At 50.8% G+C, this 27,756-nt stretch overlaps 1 long non-coding RNA gene across 25 annotated transcripts in view; it reads right to left on the bottom strand.

Annotated features, from left to right (window-relative positions):
* Positions 1 to 269: 269 nt before the first annotated feature.
* Positions 270 to 27,756, bottom strand: part of LOC123787365 (uncharacterized) — a 133,185-nt gene continuing 105,698 nt past the window's right edge. For 13 of the 25 annotated variants that reach the window (XR_015727692.1, XR_015727697.1, XR_015727675.1 and 10 more), the window contains 2 exons: positions 3,710 to 27,756; positions 270 to 3,539 (listed from right to left, as the gene is read on the bottom strand). The exon at positions 3,710 to 27,756 is cut by the window's right edge. This is a non-coding gene — a long non-coding RNA (uncharacterized LOC123787365). The remainder of the gene's footprint in view (positions 3,540 to 3,709) is intronic. The other 12 variants (XR_015727678.1, XR_015727682.1, XR_015727695.1 and 9 more) reach the window with 12 other exon arrangements.

Genomic DNA, 27,756 nt, shown 5'->3' with positions numbered 1-27,756 from the left:
CCTGGAGAGAGGCCCCCTGCCCTGGCAGAGCTCTGTGCCAGAGCCTGGGCCTCTGCAGCGCAGTGGGGTCCCAGCTGGACAGCCCCTCCCTGGGAGAGGCGTTCCACGGGACTGTTCTCTACATTAGATGTGCTTTTTAGCTGATCACCGGACTCTCAGGAACAGACACCTTGCCTTGCCTGAGGTTGCACGGGGAAGGTGAGGCAGAGCCGGGCCCGGAAGCTGAATCTTCAAATCAAAGTGCCCCCCCCCCCCCACCGCCCCCGCAGCTTCCTTCACCCCAGGAGGAGAAGAGCGTTGGATCACAGGAAAACGGGCCACGCCCTGCAGGCCTGGCATTGCGCACCGGCCTCCAGCCGTGGCTCCGTGGCTCCGGACGCCCCATGTATTTGCGGAGGGCAGCCCGAGGCTCCCCACTGCAGCTCTGCAGAAAGGCCGCCCACAAGGCTTCCCACAGCATCTGCCAAGAATACACCGACATAATAATTTCTTTGACCTCCACCACATGAGTTTCTGAAAAGAACAAAACAGCATCATTCCCTGGCATTTACAGTTTAAACCTTTCCTATTCAAGTTTCTAACAAAAAAAGCCACCAACCCATTCTGGCCGTGATTAAAATTCATAGGCTTGCTGCAGAGAACAGATGCAGGAGCAATTTTAGGCCAGTCATATCCCAGGTCTGCAAAATTAATTTGACAGCTTTGCATTAAAGCACTGATCAATATCCACTTTAGAGCGGCAGAGGCTAACTGAGAAAAAATAAGTGACCGGAGTGTTACCAGACGAGAAAAAATGAATCTTGGAGACTTTTTTCCCTCTAAGCTTGCACCTACATCAGAAGTCCTGACCTCAATCCATTGATCGGCTGCAGTTAACATGACAAAAGGCCCAGCAGATAGACCGTGTGGCCTACCAGGGAACAATCACCCGGATACACTAAACGTTTGACGGAGTGGCTAGACTGTGGAATTAATCTTGGCTTTCCAGGGCGGCCCCCAGCCCGGCCTTCCTGAGCCCTGTCCCTCCCTCCACCGACAGCCATTTGCAGAGACCAACTTTTCCCAAACTTCCTGCCGTGAATGGCGAATGGCGTGGGGATGTGGCCCCCGGGGAAGCTGGGGGCTGGCTGGAGGCCAGCGGGACCAAACCCTTCTTGAGACAGCATTCGACAACAGAGTCATCGGACCTAAGTCAGCTCGGCCCTCCAAAGGGTTTGGTTCAAGACGGGGGCAAGTCTGAGACACGGAAAGGCCCAGATGGATGGTCAATGAGCTGCCAATTCAGGGCCTCCTCTGAACCTAGGTGGGTCTGTTCCTAGGTCTGCTTGCCTACCTGCCTCTCTCGCATCCCGTGGCCGGATCACATTTCACCAATAAGTCAATGAATCTAAAACGAGCATCCACTAAGGATGGGCCTGTGCTGGCTCTGCAGACAGAGGAAAGAGCGTAGCCCTGAGCCCCAGGTGGGCCCTCGCCTTCTCCCGGAGGCTGTCCTAGGGGACACTCGGTGCGCTCATCTGCGGACGTGTGGCTGGCCAAGCACAGCAGTGCCTTCTCACAGAAACACACTACAACCGCAGACACAATTGAACATTTTCTAGTAGCCACATTGCGAGAAATGAAAAAAGGTGACCCGAGTTTTGATAGCACATGTAACTCAATAAAATACTATCTTATGTCACCATGGAATGAATATGGAAAATTATTAATGAGAGAATTTGCATACTTTCTGTTTTGGTTCAAAATCTTACAGCACATTTCACTGGGACTGGCCAGCTTCAGGGGCCTGATGGCCACAGCGCCTGGGGGCTGCTACGTCCGGGGAGGCAGAGAGAGAGACTCCCGGGCCCATCTGGGGCTCTTTCCCGAACATCCCCAAGTAGGAACCCTATCCTCCCCTTCCTCGCTCCCATCCCTGCCACTTCTAACCCTTGGCATGAACGTTGTTTGGCCCTCATTCATCCCACCAGTTCTTGAACACCCTGCCGATGAAGCAGTTGTCATGGCCAAACTGTGACGTCAACAGTCATTGGAGGTCATGGCCAAACTGTGACGTCAACAGTCATTGGAGGTCATGGCCAAACTGTGACGTCAACAGTCATTGGAGGTCATGGCCACCCTATTCAGACACACGTGGGCCAGTGGCTCCCCAAGGACGTGGTGTGTCCTGCTCCTCCGTTTAACCATCATACCAGGACAGTGTCTGGCCCATAGAGGGTCTGGCACTATGTATGTATGTATGTATTAAAGATTTATTTACTTATTTTAGAGAGAGTGCGTGCGCATGATGGGGGAGGGGAAGAGGGAGAGTAAGAGAGAGAATCCCAAGCAGACTCTCCGCTGTGAAGGGAGCCTGATACGGGACTTGATCTCAGGACCCTGAGATCATGACCTGAGCCAAAATCAAGAGTCAGCCACCCAACCGACTGAGCCACCCAGGTGCCCCTGGTCTGGCACTGTATTTAATAAACCTTTATAAACCACTTATTACATACCAGGTACCGTCCTAAGCATTTGGCAAGTATTAATACAATTAACCCTCCCGTCAGTGGTTTACCGTGCTGGCTGTTATGAGCTCCCTTTTATAGACAGGGACACAGGACGGTAGGTGACTTGCCTGAGGTCTCACAGCGAGTAGGTGGCAGAGCAGAATTCAAGCCCAGCAGTCGGGCTCAGCCTTCTCACTTCTCATCACCACTCCACTCTGCCTCTGGTTAAAGTTCCTTGACGCTCAGGACACGTGGAGGCTCAGGACTGCCCTTCCTGGGCAACCCCAGTGGAGTTCCCTTCTGATCCCCGCGATGGCGCCCAGCTTTCGGCACCTCACAGGTAGGCTCCTGGTCAGTGACCTGCTCGGGCCCTTGTCAGGAGGCCAGCGTCCTGCCTGCTGCGGCCTGGCCCTTGGAATGAACCGTCGGCAGGCGGTCGGCCTGGGGTAGCTGACCCGGAGGCAGGAAGCTGAAACCGGACCAGGGCTCTCCTGCAGCTCTTCTGTTCAGAAGGGCTGTGTGCCCAGCAGCAACTCAAGGCTCTTGGTCTATACCCAGGTCCCAATCATGTCTCTGCCACAGTCTGGCTTTCTGACCTTGTATTGGTCACTTAACCTCTCCGGAGGTGCAGGTTTTAGCAACGATAAACCCCCAAAGAGCACCTGGTTCCACCTGCCACTAGGGGCGCTTGGGATCAACTGATGTCACATCCTTGGAAGAGCCTTAAAAATTATGAAGTAGTATGCAGATGTGACGTCTCGTTGGTGTTTGTGCATTAGTCGATGGTGGAAACACAAGGGCTTGGGTCGTGACCCCAGGGGCACAGTGTCTATGTCTGGGCATACCCCTCTCTGATCCTCTTCCCCTGCCCGAAGGAGCAGAGCTCCTGTCTTTAGAGCTTTTGATTTCAGGCAACTTTGCAGAATCCTAGGCGGTGGAATTGCTTCAGCTGATCGGTCTGATAAATAAGGAGCGGGTGGTCAGTCACCTGGGTGGATACAGTATAAATAAGCATTAAGACACAGTGAGGGGGAGGTCTCTTTACAGACCCTTCCAAGATTAGCTGCCACTAGGTAACAGGGACTCCACTGCCATTCTGGATTTTAATCTGGACACCAGTAAGCACAGGTACTGTTTTAGTTTTGCCATAAATCTTTAGGAGGTTGCTCTCGAAGCATGGCTTCGTGGGAACCAGATACTCTGCCAGGAGCTCTGTGAGCCAGGCTCATGACTTCCCCTTCCCTAGCTCATCTTCCCCCCATGTAAAATAAAGGCGTCAGGACCTGGCGCTCTTGGAGGTGTCACTACAAGAGCCCAGAGAAGGGGCTACAGGTGTTTTGAGATCAAAAGAACTTGGAAAATGAAGACGCCAGTAGTGAGGGTGTCAGGTCATCAGCTTCCCAGGGGTGAATGTCAGGTACCCCACTAGGGGTTCAATGTTTAGCTCTCTTACCGGACCTGATCAAGCAGGCACTTTGAGCCCCAAGTAACAGATGAGAGAGTAAGCAATCGGACCAAGGACACTCAGTAGCAGGTGGTGGGGCGAGCACTGAAACCAAGTGTGTCTGGCTGCAAAGCCCAGACTCTTTCTTCGAACCCACCATCCCCGGAGCCCCAGGATGCCAAGGTCAGCACACACACAGACACCTTCACTCTCACAATAAAGAATACACGATTTCAGCCCTGTCGTTTCTATTCTACTGTAATGCCTCTGAGCCTCCTCGGGAGAAAATGTCTCACGTTTGGTTGCATTTGTCTGAATGGGCGTCTCTTGCAGGCAGAGACGGGTGTACCCCCACTCCACGCCACCATCGCCATGCCATCCCCCTCACCCACAGACAGTGGTACTTAGCTGGTGGGGGGATAGTCTCAAACTCTTGGTTGGTTTCTGTTGGCTTTTTGGTAGCAAAGCGGAGTTTTCATGAAGCATCCTGGCTCTCTGTGTCCACTGTGGTCAATGACTTCTATTTATGCGGTGTACTAGCACACGCTGCAGAGCAGTGGGGAATCCTGGGCCATGGGAAACACCCAGCTCCTGAGCCTCCGGGGAACGAACCTCACTCTTCATTTGGTGCTCGGGCTGTTCACAGACGTCACCTATGGGCCAAAGCACAGAGGATGTCAGCGCAGAGCCGGTTTCTGCTTTTCCCTGGTACTGCCTCTCCAGAACCCAGAGCACCGTGGGCACGTGTCCAGCCCCCTAAATGGTGAGCAGAAGACTTCCTCGGCCCACCGGACTCCCCAGGAGAGCACCAGAAGTGTGCCCTAGTTTTTCAATGGATGCACGTGGCTGCCGGTGGGGCTGGACGTTGTGTGATCATTGTTTAAAATACTGACGGAGCCACCAACTCAATTATCGGTTGTATTTTCTAAGTGTAGTCACACGTCCCTCAGCCATTCAACAGACATGTGACTCTCACGGGGCTTGAAGAGAATCAGAACGTGGGGGCTTCAGTAACAGGGTCAGACCAGGGAGGTGTTTACCTATTAACCTTCCATTTTGGCAACCAAACAGTCATACCCAGCACACAAGGAGGGCCCTGGAACTTGTCACTATTAATATTGTCACCCAGGCAAGGTGGCTATTCCAATGACAATGTCATGATTGCTCACACCATCAAAGTAGCCGATTCAGACGCGGAGAGCAAGGATGTGTTACGATGAAGAAGTGGGGAGCAGAGGAGAGACAGGCTCCAGTCAGAGCACGTGCAGAGGGAAGCATCTGGACAAAGTGGAGTGAGGGAAACGGCCCAGGGAAAGAGCTTCTCGCATTTAAGCCATGCATTCCTTCAGGCACACATCATTCATTCCTTCAGCAAGTATTTGGCTCTCTTCGGATATTCTACTGCGATTCTAGGGGTTGAACAGGGATATGAGATCAATCCTATATCTCCATCTGCAAGTCTAAGTGGGTGAGAGCACAGAGGGTTGTAACACCAGCGTAAAAGCGGGATCCACAGCACATAGAGAGGGTTCAGAGGACAGAAAAGTTGCTTCGGCAAGAACAAACCACGGAGGACTTCGTGGAGGAGGAATCTTGTGAAGAGGTATTTGTGCGAAAGAGCAACAAAAAGTGCTCTGCAAATAGTATTACATTGCGCCTTCTCTGCCTACAGCAATGCCCATACCGCCTTTGTCCTGGAGCCACACTGTCGGCCGTCAGAGAGGACCAGACAGCAGGTAACCAGTCAGCTGTGCTCCCTTTTTTCAGACAAGCAAACAAAGGCATGGAGAGGCTAGGAAGCTTGCTGAGATGCTGTGATTCAAAGGAGTCTTGCTTTGTTTTCAACTCCTACATCCACCGGAAGATTGGCTGAGGCAGAAATTAGATATCCAAGCTCCCCTCCCTGAAACACCTGGTCTTCCTCCTGCTTCAGCCGCCGAGGGCCCTCCGCATGGTCTGAGCCAGCCCCCATCCGCACCTGCGGGCAGGAAAAGCCCCAGTCAGGGGAGGTGAGGGATCTTTCCAGAGGCTTTGTCTCTGCTCGAGTGTGCTGGACACTCGTGCCGGAGAGTGGGGTGATTGAGGGCCAGTCCTCCCCACGGTGGGATAGACAGACCCTAGCAAGTGCCCTGTTGATCAGGACACACCTGGATGGGGAGAAGCTCCTCACTGGCCTCCACGTTTGCTCCACTAGCCTCACCAAAGGCTCCCTAGTCCCTGTGTGCCCCTCGGTGGGACGGGGGGTGGGAGGGCGGCTAGAGGTGAGGACGGTGAGGGAGGGTGATTGGTGATGGTTCCTGCCAAAATCAGGAGTCAATCAGGTTGCTCTGCCTGAGGTCACTGGTAGGATAGTCTTTGAAAAGAAGGTTCTGGCTCTTGGAATTATGAGTACTACACCTGGAAGGGACCTCAGTCGTCTGCCTTGCCCTGAGTAAGGGACTATCAGCCCATTTTATGATGAACCAGCTGAAGTAAGGGGGCCACACCATCCCGACTTCAGGGAGCTGAGGAGAAGGAGTGCTTCGAGGGCAGCGTCTGGGCCAGTTGCCCAGAGCGAGCCCTTTTATTCGTTCAGTTGCCTGCATTGGTGTCCCGGTAGAATTCAGAGGCATAGTCACTGTAAACTATGAGGGGCTCCGATGCATTATTCTCACTCTTTCTGTAAATAAAAAATAAGTGCCAAATAACCATGTCAGGACTGGTTGTTTGATGGTGTCTCTCCCGGTGCTTAATTTTATTTCACGACATAAAGTAAGGGGGGGTGGTTGGGGGTCGAGGGGAAAGGAGCAGACTTCTGTCAAAGTACGGTCTCATCGGTCAACACCTGAGGGGAACATGACTGAAAAGAACTTAATTCAAAAAGTCCTTTAGGCACACAGGAGCCTCTTTCCACCAGTAAGAGTCAGACAGCTATGGAAAGAGAGACATCAATAAATAATCAGCTGGCTTAGACTTTTAAATGGGAATGCCAGCATCACCACCCAAAGGTAAATTGCATCTTTTCCACCAGCCTCCAGCCCCCACGCAGGGCTGCGTGCTTGCGCGGACTGGGGGAATTTGCCTGTTGTCTGTTGTGGATGCAGCCTGGCCTTTCTTTCTAACAAGATGTATAGATCCTATCCATACAGACCGTGTATGTTTGTGGAGATATATATATATATATATAATTTCCCACATGTCTCGTTCTGTCTCCTACATATCCTGTTTCATATATATATATACACACAGACACATACACACATACACACACATAGATTTGAAAAAAGAGAGGTGTCAATCCTCAGAAATCCCAAGGAACGTATTTGTTTTCAGTTTCACTGTGGTTTTGGTGAAAGGCCCAAGTCCCCCGTTGGAACATCACTCCGTGTGAATACCTGGGATGGGATGGGGTGGGCTGGGCTCTTGAGCAGGGCAGACGGGCACTCAGGTCCTGTCCCCTGAGCCCAGAGAAGTGCCTCCCTGGGCTCTGAGGAGTCTCAGTCCTCTCCCAGGAGTGATGTCATGTTTCAAATCTGATGGGGATTTTTTTAACCGTGCCTGGGCCATCATGCTTGGTGCAGCGAGACAGCCCAGGGTTCTCAGCCCCAGCCAGGAAAGGGGGACCAGGTGCAGCCCAGGGGTTTGCCGGCCTGTTGCGCTGGCTAGTCGCAATTGGGATGAACACGCAGTGAGTGTAAAATATATGTTGGATTTCCAAGCCCAGTGCCAACAGCAACAAGAACAAAAGAACGTAAAATATTAAAGTTTTTAAATGTTGATTACATGTTGATATAGCAAGAAATTGGATAAATCAGGTTAAATAAAATACAATATTAAAATAAATTTCACCTGTTTTGTTTTTCTTTTCAAAATGCGGCTACTAGAAAATTTAAAATTACATGTGTGCCTTGCATTATATTTTTACTGGACTGCATAGTATCCTAGGAGCCCTTTTATTATTCATCGGGGGCGTGGGGAGAACTTCAAATTTCTACATTCAAAGCTGAACTTCACTGTTTCTATATTGTCATTCCCAAATACTTTTGATAATGAAATATTGCATCTACACCAAGCACATACAAGGCATAGCACAAGTTAGAGACTAGTGGACGTGGCGTGCCCGGCATCCAGGTTGAGCAATGGAGATACCTCCACATGCCCCTCTCTTGACCACACTTCCCTCCGTCCCTGATCAGAATCAGTTGCCTGAAGAGGCCCCAGCCCCTATTACATACACTTCCCTTATTAAATGATGATTTCTGTTTTAAGAAGTTACTAGAAACTGGGAAAGTACCAATCATCGTCTAACAAACCCATGCACGACCTCCGCCCGTGGATTACTAATCTGTAATTCCATAGGTTTCTCATTCCATGAAATAAGGGAGCCACAGAGATGAAGCTGGAGCGGTCTCTCCACGGCAGGCCACCTCGTTCTGCTCCCGGCTGCCCCGGTGCTATCCCTGCAGTGAGGTTACTAGCGTATCCTTGAATGACAATGGCAAGGTCAGATGCAGCGGGCACCAAGCCTGAGTGGGTATAGAGGGGATTCCAGCAGGGCATAGATATCCAGGGCAGAAATCAGCAGAATCTGTCTGCTTGTTTATTGGTAACGAATGTGTATATTGAAGGGATACAACACGATGTTTCGATGTACATACACAACACAGTCGAGGTAATTAACACACCATCCCTTCACAGTTTCTATCTGTCTGTCTGTCTGTCTATCTATCTATGGTGAGAGGACCTGCGATCCACTGTCCTAGCAGATTTCCAGTGTACGATGCTGTGGACTGTGGTCACCACGCGTGCATTAGCTCTCTAGAACCTGTTCATCTTACATAACTGCAACTTTGCACCCTTTGGCCAACATCTCCCATTTCCGCACCTCCCTAATCCCGGGGACGACCTTTCTACCCTCTGCTTCCATATACTTGACTTTTGCTGACTCCACATGTAAGTGAGATCATACATATGGTGCTTTTCTTCCCGTGTCTGGCTTATTGCACTCAGCACAATGTCCTCTAGGACATCCACGTTGTCACAGATGGCAGGATCTCGCTTTTTAAAGGCTGAATGCTATTCCATGTATATAAATCCAGTCATTTCTCTGTCCGCGGCCAGACACTTGAATTGCTTCCATGTCTTGGCTAAACTGAATAATGCCGCGGTGAACACGGAATGCAGTGATTTCTTGGAGGTACAGAAGAAATCAGCAGATTTTAAAAGTTGCTGGGATCTAGCATGACCTAGGTACTTCACAGAGTCTTTGACTGTTACCCATGGAGAGGCCATTAGAAACCAGTTACAGTGGAGGCCAGAGAAGCTGAGGGGCAGAGCCAAGGTCACCAGCTGAGCAATGTCAGAGCCTGGACTGGCCCCTGGGTCTCCCATGAAGCACTGGCTTCAAGAGAGGCTCAGCGGTCACTACTTGAATCATCTGAACCATGACCCTCTCCACACTAGAATATCGAGCACAGGTGAATGGGATTGAGGATTGCATTTTCTAGAGGCTGAAGACAGAAGAGAAACCCCTTTCAGGTTGTGGGAAACCATTCTTGAATATCTGGGTCTACTTTCCCTGGCAGAAAGCACTCTTTACTTGGCATCACACACCTTTCTTAGCTGACAATAGGTTTTTCTGGCCATTTCTCTGAAGACAGGAGTGCTCACTGCCCAAGCCGTAGCTGGAGGTGAAGGAGACAAGGGGCCTGCATGAAATCTGAGCTGAGCTTTGTTTTGCCTTTTTTTCCCTCTTTTTTCTAGGTATTTGATAACATTATTTTCTTATAATCTGTGTCTCATCTACATTGGAATCATACCAAAAAAAAAAAAAAATCTACCTACCAGGAATTTTGTTGAGTTCCAGTTAATAGTGTGTTTTTTTACTATGATGATACTCACTTGGTGGCCGGAGTCAGCCATGAGAGGACGCCCTCCCCAGGGACATTGGAGAAACTGTCACCCTCTTTCCCGGGAGCAGATGATCTATGGGTGGCTTTCAATGACCTGAGGACTCAAGTTGAGAGGCTCAGTCTGGCTCACAGCAAGACAGACAGCGACAGATTCCCGGTCCCTCCAAAGTCCTATGCGTCTACGCAGGCAAAGACCAAACGTTTCATGTGTGCACACGGTTTCTTCAACACAACCATAAGCTCCTGGAGGCGAGGGCTGGGTTTCTCGGTAGAGTTCGCCATATCCACCTCCACCTTCTGCACCCAACGCTTAAAAAACATTTGTGAAATAAATAATCACAGCAACACAACGAAGGCGTAGTGCGCTTGCTATGAAAACGCTGTCCCCAGCAGAGTGGCTGGGTTGCGGTGCGCGCCTTCCTTGCTCTGGACGGAAGGGTGCACCGTAATGCCGAAGGGCCCAAAGCAAACGTCCACGGTCGTCTGCTCCGGGGCAGCGGGCGGCGTGGGGGAGGGGAAGCCCAGGGAGAGGGGGAACCGCAGTGCAGAAACCTCTGAACAATCAAAGCCACAAATGCCTCTTCTTACAAACACACGGTGCGAGGCGGATGTTTACCCAGCACAGTCCAGAGAGAAAAAGCCAGGAAAAGCCAGAGAGATTCACGCTCCGCAAACAAGGGATTTCCTGGGGGAAGGAGTGGCAGGTAATGGGTTCTGCAAATTTCTCCTCCTGATAAGTACATCACAGACCAAGTCCGAAGAGACTTTTCCTTCCTATTGAAACCGTATTTAAATACCGCCACCTATTTCAGGCCGACTCGCGTGGAAGGGACTGGCTAGCTCAGGCTGTTCTCGCAAACCTTTATGAAGCACGCCGGGAAGAAAGAGGCAGCCCAGGTCTCTGTGGCAGCGGGGGACACAACGCATGGGGAATTGTCTTCCCGAAATGCTTTCGGAGCTGCCTTTCCTGAGTCTGATTAGTGGCCTTCAACCAAGTTAAGTCTGTGGAGAAAACAAGAGTCAGACCTCTTTAAAAAAACAGCAAAAATCTTGAGCATTTGTGCCCCATGGATGCTTTTTAGATCTTTCCTGGTGGAATTATTTCCAAAACAACCATCTCCATGGCACGACTGTCTTGGTAATGAAGTTGTTCTGTGTGGTCCTTCTTTGTTCTCATTTTCTCTCCTTAGATTCTTTTCAGGTCAGTCGAAGGGTTCAGGACCACACGTTCCTGTGTGACTCTAGTGAACTAGTTACCCCTTCTGGGCCTTGGTTTACCCCCTCTCTGAAGAGAGAGTCTGGCAACGTGATTCCTGACGCCCAGGCCAGCGCTGAAGTGTGGAGTGTGCTCTTTCTCCACGAGAGGGCATGGGTTTCTGTCTGGCTCTTCGTTCTTTGTCACTGTTTTTTTTTGTTTTTTCAGGAGGCAGGTCAGGATTTATCATGGGGCCTCAAAACCAAGCCAAGCCAACGGCCGATTTTCCTCACCCAACACAGTTAGGCATTCCTGAGGCAAATACGACCGCATGAAACCAGCGACCTCTCTCTAGTTCATGCCTCAGGGCAGGGGCTGCTGGCCAGAGCCGGAATCTTCTACTCAGACAGCTGAGGTCAGCTTGCAGGACGGGGCTGTGTCCAGGCAGCCAGTACGTCCTTTCCACTGCCTGCACGTGCTCATTCCCACGTATTAGACTAGCATTTTCTTTCTTTCTTTCTTTTCCGACTAGCATTTTCTGAGCAGCTGTTACGTGCCAAGCGAGGTGCCCAGCCGTGGGAATACAACAGAGAGCAGTATCAGGCCCGGGCCTGAGCCTCGTTGAGCTTATTACAGTCTAGGGGGTGGAGGGAGGGCAGAACGAGACCCTGAATCGAAGGGTCACCCCAATACAAGGTTACACAATGTGATAAAAAGATGGGGGGCCAGGGAGGTGACTTGAAGAACATTGTATGAAAAGCTGGGAGTGTTCACCTTCCACCACCTTTCTCTGAAGGGGAGGCAGTGGGCATAGCTACGGCCTCCAGGAGAGGTCGGGACTTGGCCTTTCTGTGGAGTTGGGCTAACTTTCCTTCTTCACTCTGTGGGGCCTTTTCACTCTCACACGGGACCTGGAAAAGTCAGAGACCCCACCGTGAAAGTGGTAAAGGCCTTGGAGGAAGCAGCAGTAGTCTTGATATTTCTGATGCTTTCCATGTGGCCTGCGGCCAAACACGGTGTGTGCTCAGGGTGGGAGGACTGGGGACCGTGAGCGGTAGCTCCCGGGGTCCTGCACTGTTTGGGCTCTGGCGTCACCTGCAGGGTGGGGGGAAGGAGGGGGAAGCCACCTCTGCTCCCTGCTCGGGGCTGGGTCATCAGGGCGGAGGAGCAGGAAACAGCCCCAGGGCACAGCCCAATTTATTCACTGTCCCGGCTTGTTCCCAGCCAGTCCTTTGCTCAAGCTTGGTAAATCCGCCGGTTCTGTACTCATTTTTATTAGCAATTGCCTTTTTTTTTTCCCCTTTGAAAATGTGGTTCAACGAAAATGAAATTTCAGATGTGTGTGTCTCAGCATTGATTTTTCTATTTGTAATAACACACCCTGGCATATCTCCTTTGATATCAAGAGGATAAAATGTCCCTAACACCGTGCTCTCCATTCTGGGGTAATGGATAAAGCCTGTTTATGAGATGTCATTTATTCCACAATAGACAGTAAATAAAAGCCATTTCAAGCTTGGGTTAAATCAAAGCTTGTTCAGGATTTCAGCAGATTTGCAAATCACCTCGGGGACCTTCTTCCGTTGTACTTGCTGTTTTGCTCCTTGCTATTGACTCTCCCTGCTCCCTGCCAAGCATCCCCCTCTCCCCAGCCACCCTGAGCCCCAGGACTGATTTGGAAAGACAACTGGCCTGGCTAAGGACCTAGCATGGCATTAAAAGTTCCTTCCCTTCACTTGGGGAATAAAAGCCTTGAAAGGCAGCAAGAAATTGAGGTTACACCAACAAAAGCCAGAGCCGCAAAGGGAAGGGGAAAAAAAAGTTCGCAGGAAAATAAGATGCAAACATGAAATGGGGAAAGGCTATGAAAGGCAGCAGCGGCTCCTTTTCCTCTGGTGCAGACTGTATTCCTTTCATCCCCCAGGAGCCCCGTGTGCTGGGGGAGGGGTGGTAGGCAAGGGGGTGCACCACCTCAGGCAGCCCTGCCCTAACCCAGGCCTTTGCTCTGCAACCCGCCCTCTCGAACCCCCACCCCAGCTCAGCCCCTATGTACCTCAGTCTTTGGCGGCCTTCGAGATTCAGCTGAGGTCTCAGTGCCTCCAGGAAGCCTTCTGGCCTATTCCTCCTCCTGACCTCTCACAGCATGTTATTTCGTGTTTTTTTTTTTTTAAATTTACTTACTTATTTGAGAGAGAGAGAGAGAGAGCACTCGTGGAGGGGAGGAGCAGAGGGAGAAAGAGAGAGAAACTCAAGCCAACTCTGAGAGCTGAGCACAGAGCCCAATGAGGGGCTCGATCCCACGACTCTGAGATCATGGCCTGAGCTGAAATCAAGAGTCAGACGCTTAGCCGAGTGCACCACCCAGGCACCCCCACATTATTTTGGGTTAACAAATTTCATCTTATTTATACCTGCTTGTTTAGGAATGTGAGTAGTGCATTGGGTCCACAACCGAGATATACACAAACCTTTGAGGTTTGTGACAGGTTTTTAAAGCTGGAAGAATCCGTCCTGGGCCTCTAGTCCAATTTTCCATCCACTGCAGAAATCCCTCTATGGCTTCCCCAAGGACAGTCAGCCCCAGGAAGGACCTTCATAGCCTCATCCTTTTGACAGAGACCCTGGGTCTGGGGACATTTTCTTCTATGAAGCCAAAGTCTTCATCCTGTAGCCCCCCTTTCCTTTAACGCTAACCCTACTTTTCAGAAGGAGGGTCAACAGTCTAGTCCTGCTTGGGGACTGCAGCATTTCCGCAAGGGACCAAGGGTGCGTCTAGCCTGGCTCCACCACGTGCTAGACAGAGGGCTTAGCTGGTTGAAGTTTTCGACTGAACATAAGACTCATTACCCAACATTTGTTGGGTAGTTTAGATTTAACAACCACGCCGAAATGATGTGTTCAAATATTTCTGTCTTAAGATATTTGGCTCATCCGAGATGCCCTTCAACAGATGACTGGATTAAGAAGTTGTGGTCCATATATACAATGGAATATTACTCAGCTATCAGAAAGAACGAGTTCTCAACATTTGCTACAACATGGACAGCACTGGAGGAGATAATGCTAAGTGAAATAAGTCAAGCAGAGAAAGACAACTATCATATGATTTCTCTCATCTATGGAACATAAGAACTAGGATGATCGGTAGGGGAAGAAAGGGATAAAGAAAGGGGGGTAATCAGAAGGGGGAATGAAACATGAGAGACTATGGACTATGAGAAACAAACTGAGGACTTCAGAGGGGAGGGGGGTGGGGGAATGGGATAGACCGGTGATGGGTAGTAAGGAGGGCACGTATTGCATGGTGCACTGGGTGTTATACACAACTAATGAATCATCGAGCCTTACATCAGAAACCGGGGATGTACTGTATGGTGACTAACATAATATAATAAAAAATCATTTAAAAAAAAAAAGATATTTGGCTCATCATCCCCATTAAATATTTACTGAGCAACAAACAGCTTTTAAAACATTCTATTCTAGGTCTGTGAGAGGTTGCATTGTTGTTGAAAGTCTTCGGTGCCCCTCCCTGACTTACTTGGCGGGATTCTGTATCCCTGTCCCGTGGACCGATGAAGCGTGAGTGGAAGTAGCCAGGCGCAGATGGGCAGCTGACCTTGCCTGGACATGTAATGGGAGTGAGCAAGGGATCTTGGTCATCAGAAAGACACTCAGATCTTCAGAATTTGACTACACTGATGAAACGAGTTCCTCTAGGAAATTTTAAGAAATTGTGGGCATGTTCTGTGCCCACAGAAGGCTTATAGTCCAATTGAGATTAATATTATCTCTATCCTATGCTAAATAAGTGGTAAAAATAGCAAAACTATAGGGGCTCCAAGGAAGGAGAGAGGAGTATGAGTGGGGGATTCAGAGAGGTTTAGGGAAGAATGGGGTTTTATTCCCATCTGGTCAGTGGGCCTGGGGATGAATTCACACTGGACGAGGCTCAGAAAATCCATCCACCTGCTAAAGGACAGGCCTGCTGTGAACCCAGTCCCCACATGGACGAACCAGGAACTCGGGGCCTTCCTCTCCTCAAGGTGATAAATGAGAGCCTGTTCGGTCCACCTGGCATCACGCTCAGCCCTGGATGACTTCCACGCCGGTGACTTGCTAACAGTGACATTGATGACGTCAATGGTGATTTTTTTTTTTAAAGATAGAGAGTGAAGGGGGGGCAGAGGGAGAGAGAGAGAGAGAGAGAGAGAGAGAGAGAATCTTAAGCAAGCTCCACGCTCAGTGCAGAGCCCAATGCAGGGTTCAGTCTTACGCCCCTGAGATCATGATCTGAACCGAAATCAAGAGTCGGACGCTTAACTGACTGCACCACCCAGGTGCCCCAATGGTGAATATTTGAGGATAGATGTGCCCCTTTTAGTGTCTCTTAAATCCAACCGTGGGAGTAATTGTCATGGCTGAGCATAAAATCAGTGAGGATGGGGTGCTGGCCCCCCAGAGGTAGTCAGAAAGGTCCTCAAGAACTCACACCTCTGCTGCCCCTTCCTTCCCCCCACCTCCCTAGACTAGCACGATTAACCTGGCATTAGCCATCTCATTCAACCCTCAATAGCATCACAAGTCAGGTGTTCTTACCCCCATTTTACAGGTATAGGCACCGAGTCTTAGAAAGGTTAAATATCTCGCACAAGGTCCGGCCATCAGGAAGTGGCCAAGCCAGGGCTGGAGCAGTGTCCTGCATGAACGCCACACTTTGCCTTCACCATCTTCTGCTGCATGGAGTGCTGAAGGCTTTGTGCGATGGCCCTCCACGCCGGGTCCTGCGCAGCGAGCCGGGGAGGGCGTCTGCCTGGGGAGCCAACACAGGGGCCTGCAGCTTGGCCATGAGGCGGCCTCTCAGAGGAGCTGCAGAATGGGGCAGTACTTAAGGCTTTCTATAGGAATTATAAAGGAGAAAAGGGGCAAGGGTAAAGAAAGGAAGGGGAGGGCTAGGCCAGGCAGGGGAGGCAGTCCCTCGATGCCCTGGACCCTTGAATACTAGCTCTGTGCTGCTCATTTCCCGAAAGTGGTGCCTCAGTGTGCACTCCTAGGGTGTCAGCGGTTTCATTAGAACCCAGGTTTTGATTTATAACCCTCCCTGCAAAACTGTGCTCCTGGCCGGACGTTGGCATGGAGGCCTCGCGCCCACAGAGCCATGGCTAGGGGAGACTTGCACGAAGCACGGTCCGGGAGGGAGGGCCCTGTCTTGAGTTGGCCTTGCAGGCTGAAAAAAACAAAAACACAAGAAGGGGGTAGGGGACTCTTAGAATCCTAAAGACTCAGCTTAGATTTCAGAAGGAGTGGAAGGAGGGCTCCAACGGTCAGTTTCTTCATCATCGACACACATAGATTTTTGCAAAAATAAGAAAACTGTTCACAGACATGGTGCTTTGGAGCAGCTCTATCTTTGCAAACATCATCACGAGCAGCAATTAATAGTAAAGACAGAGCTAGGGATGGTGATGCTAATACTCCCTTGTGTGATAATGCTTTATTCTCCTCACACAGCTTCCACACACACGGTCTCCCTGAACGGGCAGCCCTGTGATCGCCAGGAAGAAAGTATTGTTCCCATTTTGTGAATGACAACACTGAGACCCCAGAGCCCAGATGCTCTGGTGGGGGGCGCTGCACCGAGCTTAGTGCCCCACTCCCAGGCCAGGATGCCAACCAGGACTTGGAGAAATAAAAAAAAGCAAAGTTAGTCAGCATGCCAGCCATTCATTTCAATTTTTTCTCTTTTGTTTTAGAAGAATATATATCATCAAAAAAAAAAAAAGAGAGAGAGAGAGAGAGAATACGCATCATTGGAAATAGGTCCCATTTGAAGCCACGTGAGGCTTGAGAAAAATAAATGTGAAAATAAAAATGCTATTTAATATAGGCATCATTATTACTATTATTATTGCAAAGAGCCTATTTGGAACTGCCTAAGACCCTAAAAACTGATTAATATTTTTCGAGCATCAGAAGGTAGGGTTTTTTTTTTTTCGAATATAAATTCCTCTCTCCCAAATGGTTGAATAATCATAATCATTATCGTCATCATCATCCCTTCCTTAATTTCTTGCTCGGTACATAATTTCCCATGAATTAGTGCCTTTGCTGCCCAAATATCCCCATTTAACAGATGGAGAGATGGAGGTGCAAGAGCGTTTGGCGAAGTAAAAGGTCTGAAACTCACATGTGCTCAGCGTGCGCACCAGAGCACCGGCTGCAGTCCCGTGGCAAACACTTGCTGGGCGGGTGCTGAAGCCCCAGATGGCACCGGATCAGAAGGGAGAAAATGGCTCACCATCAGGGATAAAGTGAATGCAGCAGAGCCAGTTGCTGTCAGGACAGACGTTTCAGTGACAGGTCCCTCCCCTCTCGCCAACACACTCACGGTGCTAGGAGTCCGAGGTCCTCCTGCTGGATCCCTGTCCCATGAAGGCCTGCCCCAGGGGCTGGGAGCCGAGCCGGGCAGAGCTCCATCCCCCCCACTGAGCAAGACTTGGGCTGTCACTGTGCTGTTATTTATGAGTCCCCCTTTGCCCAATGAGTGGCCTCTGAGGGGCCCAGCCTGGGTCTGCTGTCTGGTCACACTTGTCACACATCATTAGATGTTTGGTTGCTGCTGACCCTTCTGCCATCTGGCTGAGTGGCCTCGGGGTGAGGGGAGGCAGCCAGCAGCTCCTTCCTTACACAGCCAAACCCCCCTCCCGTCTTTGTGGTGTTCGGGAAACGGAAGGGTTTCTGAGATGTGCTCAGCCACTGAGGGGAGGGCAGAGAATGGAAAAACGATCTCAGAGAGAGGGGGCCTCGTTTAGGGTTTCCCAGCGTGTCACCATTGCCATTTGGGGTCAGATAATTCTTTAGCAGCAACCCTGGCCTTTTCCTTCTAGATGCCTCCTTCCCACACTGTGACAATCAAAAATGACTCCAGACCTGATGGAATTATCCCCTGGGGGCAGAGGCAAAATTCCCCCCCTTTGTGACGTCCGTTGGGCAGTGGTGGGTAGTGTAAGCTGTGAGTACGGCAGACCTGCAAGGGCCCAGGTGAGCAGCAGGGACAGAGGACAAGGGGTTTCATGAACAACGCTTTGCTAAACCCTCAAGACCCTCCCTTCTGTAGCCAGAATTCCGGACCCCACTTTGCAGAGGAGGAAAATGTTGTGCGGGGCGGGGGGGGGGGGGTAGTTATTTGTTTGAGGCCACTCAGCTGGGAGGTGACAGAGCTGGGGTTGAAATCGGTTTTATGCCTGGTCCTGTCTGAGGTCTTATAGAGGCTTCGTGGCCTGTTTCCTGTGTGTGGGCTTGGCAAACCCAGCATGTTGGCCTCTGAAGATTTTAGAATCGCACACTCGGCCTGGGGCAAGGGGTATTCATAGAATACCCGCCCACCGTAACCACTGCCCCACGCAGGCCTCCTTATCCCCGTGGCCCACATTCCCCAGGGCTCCCTTGCCCCCGGGAGGATCCCCTTCACCCCACAACAGCATCTGATTCAGGACCCAGGGTGGTGGGAAGGGCTCAGTACTCCTCCTAGGGATACTGACATCAGGCAAGGATCCTTTGAGGGAGACCCAAAGCACTGTCATTGGGTGTGACATTTCACTTTACCAGGTTGGCATAGACCTCTCAGGCAGGGTGCTTTAGCGCCCTGTAAATCACAGATTAGCTCGGGGATTCCGTCACAGTGAGAAGTGAAATATTTATATTTAAAAAATAGGAACTTGGTTAAGTGGGTGGTATTGCCATTTTAATGTTATGTTAAGTCTTTAATTACAAGTCACCTGGAACTCTGTAAGCACGTGGCGACTTTCTGAACATCTTTGGCATTTGTTAGGTAAGACAAACCTGTCCCCAGAGTGCCCATCCCCAGAAGTGTTTAATGGGTTCTGGAGTAAGCGTTAGGTTATATATAAGCCAGTAAAACTGTCCAAACTTACATATAAATTGCACGACCCAGAACTCCTCTCGACCCCGTCCCTGGCTCACATGTCCTGCTTGCTGGCTGGTGGGCAGGGAGTCCCCCGTGGGTCCTGCACTAGGTGCAACTTGCGGCTAAGAACCTGGTTTGTGAACTTGCCCAGATTCTTCACCTTCTTGACTTTGGCGCAGACAGCTAATCTGAGTGTCAGGCAACTCTTGCTTCTCTGATTTTGATGAACAAATCACCCCCTTTGTCAAATAATTACTTTGTAGACATTTCTCATTTCTGCTTACCTCCCTTCAGGACGTGCAAGCCTCATTGGATGACCCCCTGTGCTGCAGAACCGCACGGGCCGGAACAGTCCTACGATGTACAGGGAGAGCCAAAGAGGGACAGACATTTGCATTGCAGGGATACAAAGACATGCAGGAAGTGGCAGCCTTTGCAGCTTTCCCCAAGCCAGAATAGTCAAGAAAAGCTTAAAAAAAAAAAGCCTCAGATATGAGGCAAAAATTATTCACGTCTAGTTTCAGAAGTAAGCCTGCATGCACTTTCCAAAGCCACACAGAAAGGACTATGGAGTTATTCCCGGGATTGTTCGGGCTGGGGAAGGAGGGCAGGATGCAGGGGGGTAAGCAAGGGGCGGAGGTGTGCTTACATGGGTAGAGGGGAGAGCAGGGATGAGGGAGAAGATGGCCACAGGTACTAAAGGGGAGTAGGACAAGGCAGGATTCAGGGCTGGTATGTGGCTTTCAGAATTGAGCCGTGAACAGCAGGTGAGGCGGTGTGAATCTGGTCTCTTTTCCAGGCAGGAGAGGCAAAAGGCATGGCTTCAGAAAACCAGAGTTCTCTCCGCCCCTCCCCCTCCTGCTCCCCTGCTCGCCATGGGACTTCAAGATGCTGCAGGTTCCTGAGGGGCTGCCTGGGTCATCACGTAAACGCATGATGTAATTAAGCAGAATTTTGTGATTAGCAAATTTGATACTTTAAAAACATGGACACTAGCGGCACTGTCTTCTTGTGGTGTGTTTCACACAGCTCAACACACCTCCGTGGACTCGTTTGTTTGGCCCGCAGCATTGTGCAATGGGATGAGATGTAGGACCGTTTATGGATGCAGAAGGAAGGGGGGGCAGGTCCAGAGAGGTGACACCACCTGTCCAAAACCACAAGGAGAGTCACCTGTGGGTCCCTTGGACCTTGTTCTATGAGCAGAATGCTGGGCTTAGGAGACAGCCCCGGGTCTGCTGGGACAGAATCCAGGAAGTTTCAGGCCATGGCAACTGCTGCCACCTCGGCCTTCAGCCCAGCTCCCCTGCCAAACGAAACCTGTGGGCACCCCAGCACTGGCCCTGGGCTGGGGCAGAGGGCAGGAACAAGGGGTGGTCACTCAGGGCTGGAGCCCCACCAGCAGGAGCAGGCCACATAAAAGGGAGCCGGGGCTGCCAATTTCCATTTTCATTGGAGTGGTGGGTGCTTAGTAATCCAGAAGCTTTATTTAAGGGCTGACCTCCGACCGGGCCTGTCACTCCAGTGGCAGGAGCCTGATAGCCACTGGAAATCAATAGTCGGCATGAAGGTCACTTCCTAGAAAAACTGGGGCTATCAACGTGTCAGTTCCAATGAAAGATTATAACCAACCAGCAGAGAAGTTTATCTGTGGCTGAGAGCTCATCTGACCCGGGCCTGTGAGCTGTGTGTGTGCACGTATGAGTATCTGTGTGTGAAGAGGCAGGCATAAAGCTGTGCGTTCATGAAACAAAGCATGTGTGCATGACAGAAAGTGCGTCTACGTGCTTTTACATACCTCCCTCAGTGGGCATGTGGGTGCACGTGAGCGTGCATCTGTGTGTGCGTGTGTTTAAGTGCGCGTAACCATGTGTTGTCAGGGAGTTGTATAGATGCACTCTTGTGTATTCGTGCATTTGCATATATGCATGTACCTGTGTACACGGCACATGGATATATTATGCATGTGTGTGCTTGTATGTGCGTGCATAATGCGTGGGTGTGTGTGAACACCCACGTTTGGTACATGGGACTCAAGGCGCATTTGATTGCATGCGTGCACCCTACCGTGACCCGGAAGGCCTGAAACAATCTGACCCCTGTCTACCCCTCTGGTCTCACCTTCAGCCTCTCCCCTCCCTTCCCCTTGTCCAAACTGGACTCTCACAGCCTCCCTTCCCTTCCTCAAGGGTGCCAACCACCTTCCTCCTCAGGGCCCTGGCACATTCTCTTCCCTCTGAAGACTGTCCTCATTTCACTCTGCCCATACCTGGCTCTCTCCCACCATTTGCTTCTTGATTGAGATGCCATCTCCTTAGAGGTACACCCCTGGCTAGCCTACGTGTGTTTTCTCCATGGCAGTTACAATAACAACCGAGAATTTCAGTTCCGTGTTTCACTAATCGTTTGCTGTCCGCCTCTTTCCCTGCCCCCCTCCCGCTCTGAGTGGCTGAGCCCTTGCTGAGGCTCTAGGCTGTCCAGCAACCACCCGACACACGTCCGGTACTCATCCCTCGGCCCCTCTTCAGAGGAGAATCCCATCCGCTGAGGAATTCCACACGAGTCCTGTGACCTTTACCTTCTGACCTCAGTTTCCCCAGCTGTAAAATAGCAACACCTGCTCCATCAACTCTGCGGGGTGAGATGAAACAAAAACGGTAAAAACCTCTTGAGAAGCACAGGCTGCCAGAAATAGACGTCATATTTGTGTTCAGTTAAGGGCTCTTACTACTCGGCAAGAGATCTACAGGTAGGGATAGCACAGATAAGCCGAGGAACCCCGAAGCAAGATTCCGTAATGCTTTTCTGCGAGTCACTAATCCATTTTAGATACACTCCCTAACCCGGAGACCACCCCAGGCCTTCATGAGCTAGGATCTCCATTTCCTGTCTGGATATTGGTTTTCTGGAAAGTGTCCCAGTCTCTTTCATGAATGAGTCCATTTAGAGAGGTGAAGAGTATAAGCAAATGTATCTTCCCTTAAAGAAAAATAAAAGCCATATAGAGAATGAGTCAATGCTACCCAAAGAGGATGGTTTGTTCCATATGGTTGCCATGGGAACCTGGCATGGGTACCAGGCAGCTTGAGCTCTATGATGGTTACATAGCCCTTGATTGTGATTTGGGAGCTGGATTCTTGTCTCCGCCCCACCTCTGCTGAGTTGTATGACCGTATGCAATCATCACCACCACACTCCTCGGGCCTCAATGTCCTCATACATAACACGAAAGAATCTAGAACATGAGGGACCACTGCTCCCTTCCCGCTTTGCCTATGTAAAATTCTAAGTCCCATCTCTTCTCCGGGCCTCAGCTTTTCCATCTGTTAAGTGGGGTTGCCCACTGTAAATGTTGAAGGGAAGAGGTAGGAAAGGAGAGCCCTGGTGAGATGTCAGTTCTAATCTTCTTGATCCCACCATGGGATCTCCTTGTTCTTGAGACAGACGTTATGACATTAATTCTAGTAAGTGCAAATTTTACTCTTTTGTTTATTCATTCAACAAACCAGCAGTTGGCAATTACAGCATCACAGTGCCAGGCACGATGAAAGGAGCTGAGGGTTTGGAGGTGACACAAATAGTCTCTGCTTTCAAAAAGCTTGTGATCTCCTGCAGGAGACAGATGGGGAGAGAGCGGATCTCTCTAGAGCCAGAGGGACTGGCTCTAACCAAGGTGAGTACTGGGTGAGTGGAAGCATCTTTGAGTCCTTCAGGGTCATTCCTAGGCATAGGATGAAGAGGTCACCTGCCCTCCTGCCCCCAGTGCCATCCTGACTGTGTCCGAAATTCTTCTCGAGGGTCTTACACTTGAGAAGAGCCTGAGACCAGTGCTACTACATGGAATTACAGAATCAACGCTAGGGAAGCACCCGGATCTCATTTGAGGGGATGTGGGACCTAGAGTAGGAGAAAGACCTGCCCAAAGCCACACAGCCCAGAGCTCCTGACCAGTGAGCCAACCCTGCTGCCTCTGGTCTACACTGGATTTTGAGGCTGGGTTCCAAACCAATTCCCCACTCCCAGGTCTACTGGGTGGGGAGCCAAAACTCCGGCTTCTTGCTATGACCCGAGATTAGAGGCAGAATCCACTTGCAGGCATAAAGAGAGGCTAGTGGGGCTGGGCTTTGTTCCAGTCATATTTGCCTCTCTATCCCCTGGGTTCATGCCTCCCTGTACCCTTGGGACCCAACATGGCCTGCCCCTCACATGATTGTCCCCAAATTATTCCTCTCATCACTCACCCCCCGTGAACCCAAATTCCCTTCTGTAGGTGCCTGGGTACTGGGCAGCTGTCAGGGAAGACGTCCTTCTTCCTAATTCATAGCGAGACGTGAGTGAGTGCCGGGCAGCCCTCCAATTGTACTTGCATCATCAAGGAGCGTGCCCAGAGGAACAAAACATGCAGAATCCCTCCCATTTGCTCGACAAATGCAGTTCAGGAAGTTTTGCTCAAATCTGGGCTTCCTCACTTAGGAGCTTTGACCTTATTAAAGTTGTTTAAACTTTCTAAGCCTCAGTTACCTCACTGGGAAAATAAGGATCATGATTAGACCCCAAAATATCAGGTGAGAATTAAGTGGGCTTGCAGCCTAGTCTCTGCTGATTATAGGTGCTTAAAAAGAAACGTTAGTTCCTTGGAAAGATGCACGTTGCCACCATGGAGATCTCAGAACTTGCTTAAGAGCACTGCTTCCTGGGAGGTAGATGGGAGCTAGGAGCTCAGTAGCTTCTGGTAGAGCTGCAAAGACCCTCATTGTGGGAGGACAAGGGCACTGGCCTCATCCAATGCCCCGAGCCTGAGGGAGGTGGCAGGGTATGGGACAGGGGCAGTGGGAAGAGGCCGACGGTGGTCACATGGCCTGGCCCCAGAAAACCACTCTGGGGGTCTCTGGGAACCAGCGGCGTTCCCTCACTGTGGCCAGGCTGGAGAGATCAAGGTGGCCAGAGGGAGCCTCTAGTGCAGTGGTTGGGGAGAGGTGTGGAGGTCTGGATGTGCCAGGCCAGCTCGGGCAGAGTGTCTTGGCCTCACCTGTCCTGGGGGCTGTGAGAGCCGGGCTTTATGGGGAATGAGCCAGACCATCTACCACGCGTCCCTGCAGGCAGGCTCAGGTCACTGTGCTCCTGCGCTGAGAGGCACCGAGGGCCCCAGGACCCTCTGCCAGGCTCCAAACCTCGGTGGGGGGGGGGTGGGCAAGAGGGGACAACTGACCTCCTTGCGGGGGAACTACCTCCTTGTGGGCCAAGGAAGGAGTCCTGATACCGCCTTGGATTAGCCATGAGGATCGCTTTGCTCTGTTCATGTCTTAAGAGGGTTGGCCGTTGAAAGCAGCGTTGCTGGGAGAGACTCCTTTCGTGAACTCAAAGTTTATCTTTGCTTTTGCTACAAAGGGGACCCGTTGCTTTTCTTATAGAAAGCTGGGCGAGGACTCACAGCAGAACAAAGAAATTTTCTTCCTTATGGAAACAACACACGTCCTGCACAAAGGACACAAGAAACAGGTAAAAGGACAAATGTTAGCACCATGCGTCGCGGCACCGTCCCCTAACCCCACTCGCACGCTCTGTATTTTCTCCCACAGCCCCTCTTGTCTCCATGTAGCCTTACTTTGTTTCTGCCTTTTTTCCTCATGTATAAACATTTTCCATGTTATTATAATCTGTTCATACATTTCTTTCGTCTATTCTTTTTTTCGCAACATTTTACTATGAAAAATTTCAAACTTACAACAAAGATGAAAGTATTTTACAGGCAATGCCATGTGTCACCTTCCACCCTCGGCTGCTATCACCTCTTCTCTCCACAGGCATTTATCAAGGTCCCAGCGTATGTTAGTCCCTTGTTAAGCCTAGGGATTCAGCGGTGAATAAAACAGAGGACCTGCCTTCAGTACTCAGAACACCTAGTGGAGACACAGCCAGCCAGCCCCACATACTCTTTAAGGTGAAACTGTACACAGCATGGTGGAGGGTCTGGGAGAAGGGCCGTCTGGGGCTGACAGGTATTCATGGTGAGGCCTGGACACCCTTTTGCTGGCAGGTAAGTTTTCGCTCCTCCCTATTAAGATGACGCTATGAAGAGTATCTTCATGATATCTGGTCTTGACTCTGCATTGTTTCTGTAAGTTAGAGTCCCAGAACTATGTCAAAGGGAATGAACTCTCAAAAAACCCCCACAATCCATACTTTTTGCTAGGATGTTTTCCAGAAAAGTTTGGGCCGAGAGTTGTGTTTTGTCTGCAGGGTGACTGAAGGGGGCCTAAGTCCCCACTTTCAGCTTCCTGCCAGCAGGAGCTCTGTGCTGGAGCCAAGCCACCCGGGCTGGGATCTGAGTTCACCTGCCTACTAGCTGGTGAGCCTGCAGAAGTGACAGGAGTTCGGAGCCTCAGTTTCCCCATCTGTTAAATGGTAATGAAACAGCACTCCTCATAGGGTTGTCTTGAGGATGAGATGAGGTGATGTAGAGCTTAGAACAAAGCCAGGACCAAGCAGGACCCTCTACGGGCTGGCCATTTTCTTCTGTAGTCGGAAAGTTTCAGAGGACAGGGTGTGTGTTCATCAATCCATCCCTCCTTCATGGAGCTGGCTTGGACGACAAACGCCTCAAGAACGGGACACACCGGCCTCCCTGACCCGGGAGAACTGCTGCCTGTGAAACAGACATTGAGTTTTGCTTATTGAAAGTGAAGAGCCCATGTCACTTGCCCGGCTGTGCACAGAGCCATCTCTAGGAGGGCACGGGACATGCACGCTACTGGACTGTGCCCACAGAAGTGGCCTGGGCAGCAGCCTGAGCCCTGTGCTGACCTCAGTCCTCCCTGCACTCCCTGCCCCCATCCCAGCCGTGGCTGGAAAGACAGAAGGAAGCAGGGGGGGCGGAGGTCAGGGAGGGCAGGCTTACTGAACGTTTCCTCTGAGCCAGTCTCTTACACATACGTTTTCTGTTATGGAATTCTCTACCGGGGGCACCTGACTGGCTCAGTCAGAAGAGCACGTGACTCTTGATCTCGGGGTTGTGAGTTAGAGCCTCATGTGGGGTGTAGAAATTACTTAAAAATAAAATCTTAAAAAAAAAAAAAAAGAAGAATTCTCTCCCAGATCCTGAGGATGCTAATAACAGATGAGGAAAGTGAGGCTCAGGGTCAACCTGTTGGCAAGGTCAGTAAGTGCTCCCCTAGGCGGACAGCAGAGGAGAGGAAAGAGCGCTCGTCCTGCCCTCTGGGGAGAGCTATTGCCCACCGCGGGCCCCCCAGAAACCCAAGGGAAAGGCAGGGAGACTGCTGGAGGAGAATTCACAGCAGAGGCAGAGCAGAAGGCCAGCAGGCACTGAAGAAGCCGACAGGAGAGGATGTGGCAGCCTCCGCGTCCCTGGACACCGAAGGCATAGTGGCGAGCACCAGGGCGAGAGCAGCGAGAGGTGCCCTTGGGGGACCTCGGCACAGAAAACACTGCATCCCCTGGAGCTGCATGTGGGCCGACTGTGGAGACAACGCCTCTACCAAGCCAGATTCGCTGGCAAGGAAAGTACGGGCATGCTGAGCACCTGCCAGGCAAGGAGAGGCCTTGTCTCCTCCTCCAAACGAGGGTACACACATGCAGCCGTCAAGCAGGGCTTGACAAACCTTCCTGCACTGAGCCTCAGATGACTACACATTTCACACTGTGATCACACACACAGACACACACACACACAGAGTTTCCTAAAACCACACTGCAGTTTACTATGCATGAAGCAGCCCAGCAATTTCTACTCTGTTTGCTTCCATTTCTCTGCCCTCCTGGTCAAGCCCACTAGACTGATTTCCCAGCCTGTAGTTTGATGGAGAAAACAGGTGTGGCCAGGGGAGAATCGAGTGCTCTGTGATGTGTTGCAGGTTGTGTGAGCTATGCGGAGCTCAGACAACAGAGACCTGAGAGGGTTGCAGCAAACCCGGAAGGTTTCCTGCCGAGGAAGCTACTAGAGCTAGAGCTGGAAGCATGGCAGGTTCTGTTCAGTTCAATAAACTTCTACAGATCTGCTACCATGCCAGGCCGAGCACTTGGCCCTGGGGTGTCAGCAGGAGGGGGATGGTGGTGGATGTGCAAACCTGGGGCACAGGAGGGAAGTGTGGGGGTAGGGATGCTGTGGTGTCTGGGGGGCTGAAGGGGTGCCCATCGTGTGGAAGGCAGGCGGTAAGGCTACTTTCAACCAACGATCATGCCGTGCATGTAATAATAACACCATTTCATTTGCTGGCCCAGGCACCTGCTGACTTGGCCAAAGGCACCCCACGGATACATGGCCGAGTCCGGCCTGGAGGTTACATCTTCTGGCTCCAAGATTCTGCTCTTCTTAGACATGAGATCCAGACTGCCTGGATTGGAATCCTGCCTCCTCCATATCAAGTTATTTTACTTCCTGGGGCCTCCGTTTCCTCATTTGTAAAATAGGGATACCAAGAGTAGCCATCATATAAACATGAGTTTTCATGAGTAACGTTCGTAAACCACTTAGAATAGCACCTGGCACGTAGCCAGTGCCATTTAAATGTGAGCTATTGTTATTGGATATGTATTTATTGGGGGCCAGATACAAACAGAACAGGGGTGGGGGTGGGGAAGGAGAGATACTGAACACATGATTACATACATAATTACACTTGTGGCGAGTAATGAAGAGGAAAAGTACAGGATGCTATGAAATAGAGTAACAAGGGGCCCTAATGTAATCTCACAGATCAGGGAAGGCTTCCTGGAGGCAGTGACATTTAAGCTGCCATCCAAAGGACCTGTAGGAGTGTGTCAGAGCCAAAAGGAGGACACACGCTTTGTGG

The sequence above is a fragment of the Ursus americanus genome, chromosome 19 (assembly GCF_024610735.1).
Source record: "Ursus americanus isolate L20-20 chromosome 19, mUrsAme1.1.p, whole genome shotgun sequence".
In the NCBI taxonomy this organism is placed as follows: Eukaryota; Metazoa; Chordata; class Mammalia; order Carnivora; family Ursidae; genus Ursus; species Ursus americanus.
Note: the sequence above shows the minus strand (reverse complement) of the source record. Positions and strands in the feature narration are given on the sequence as shown.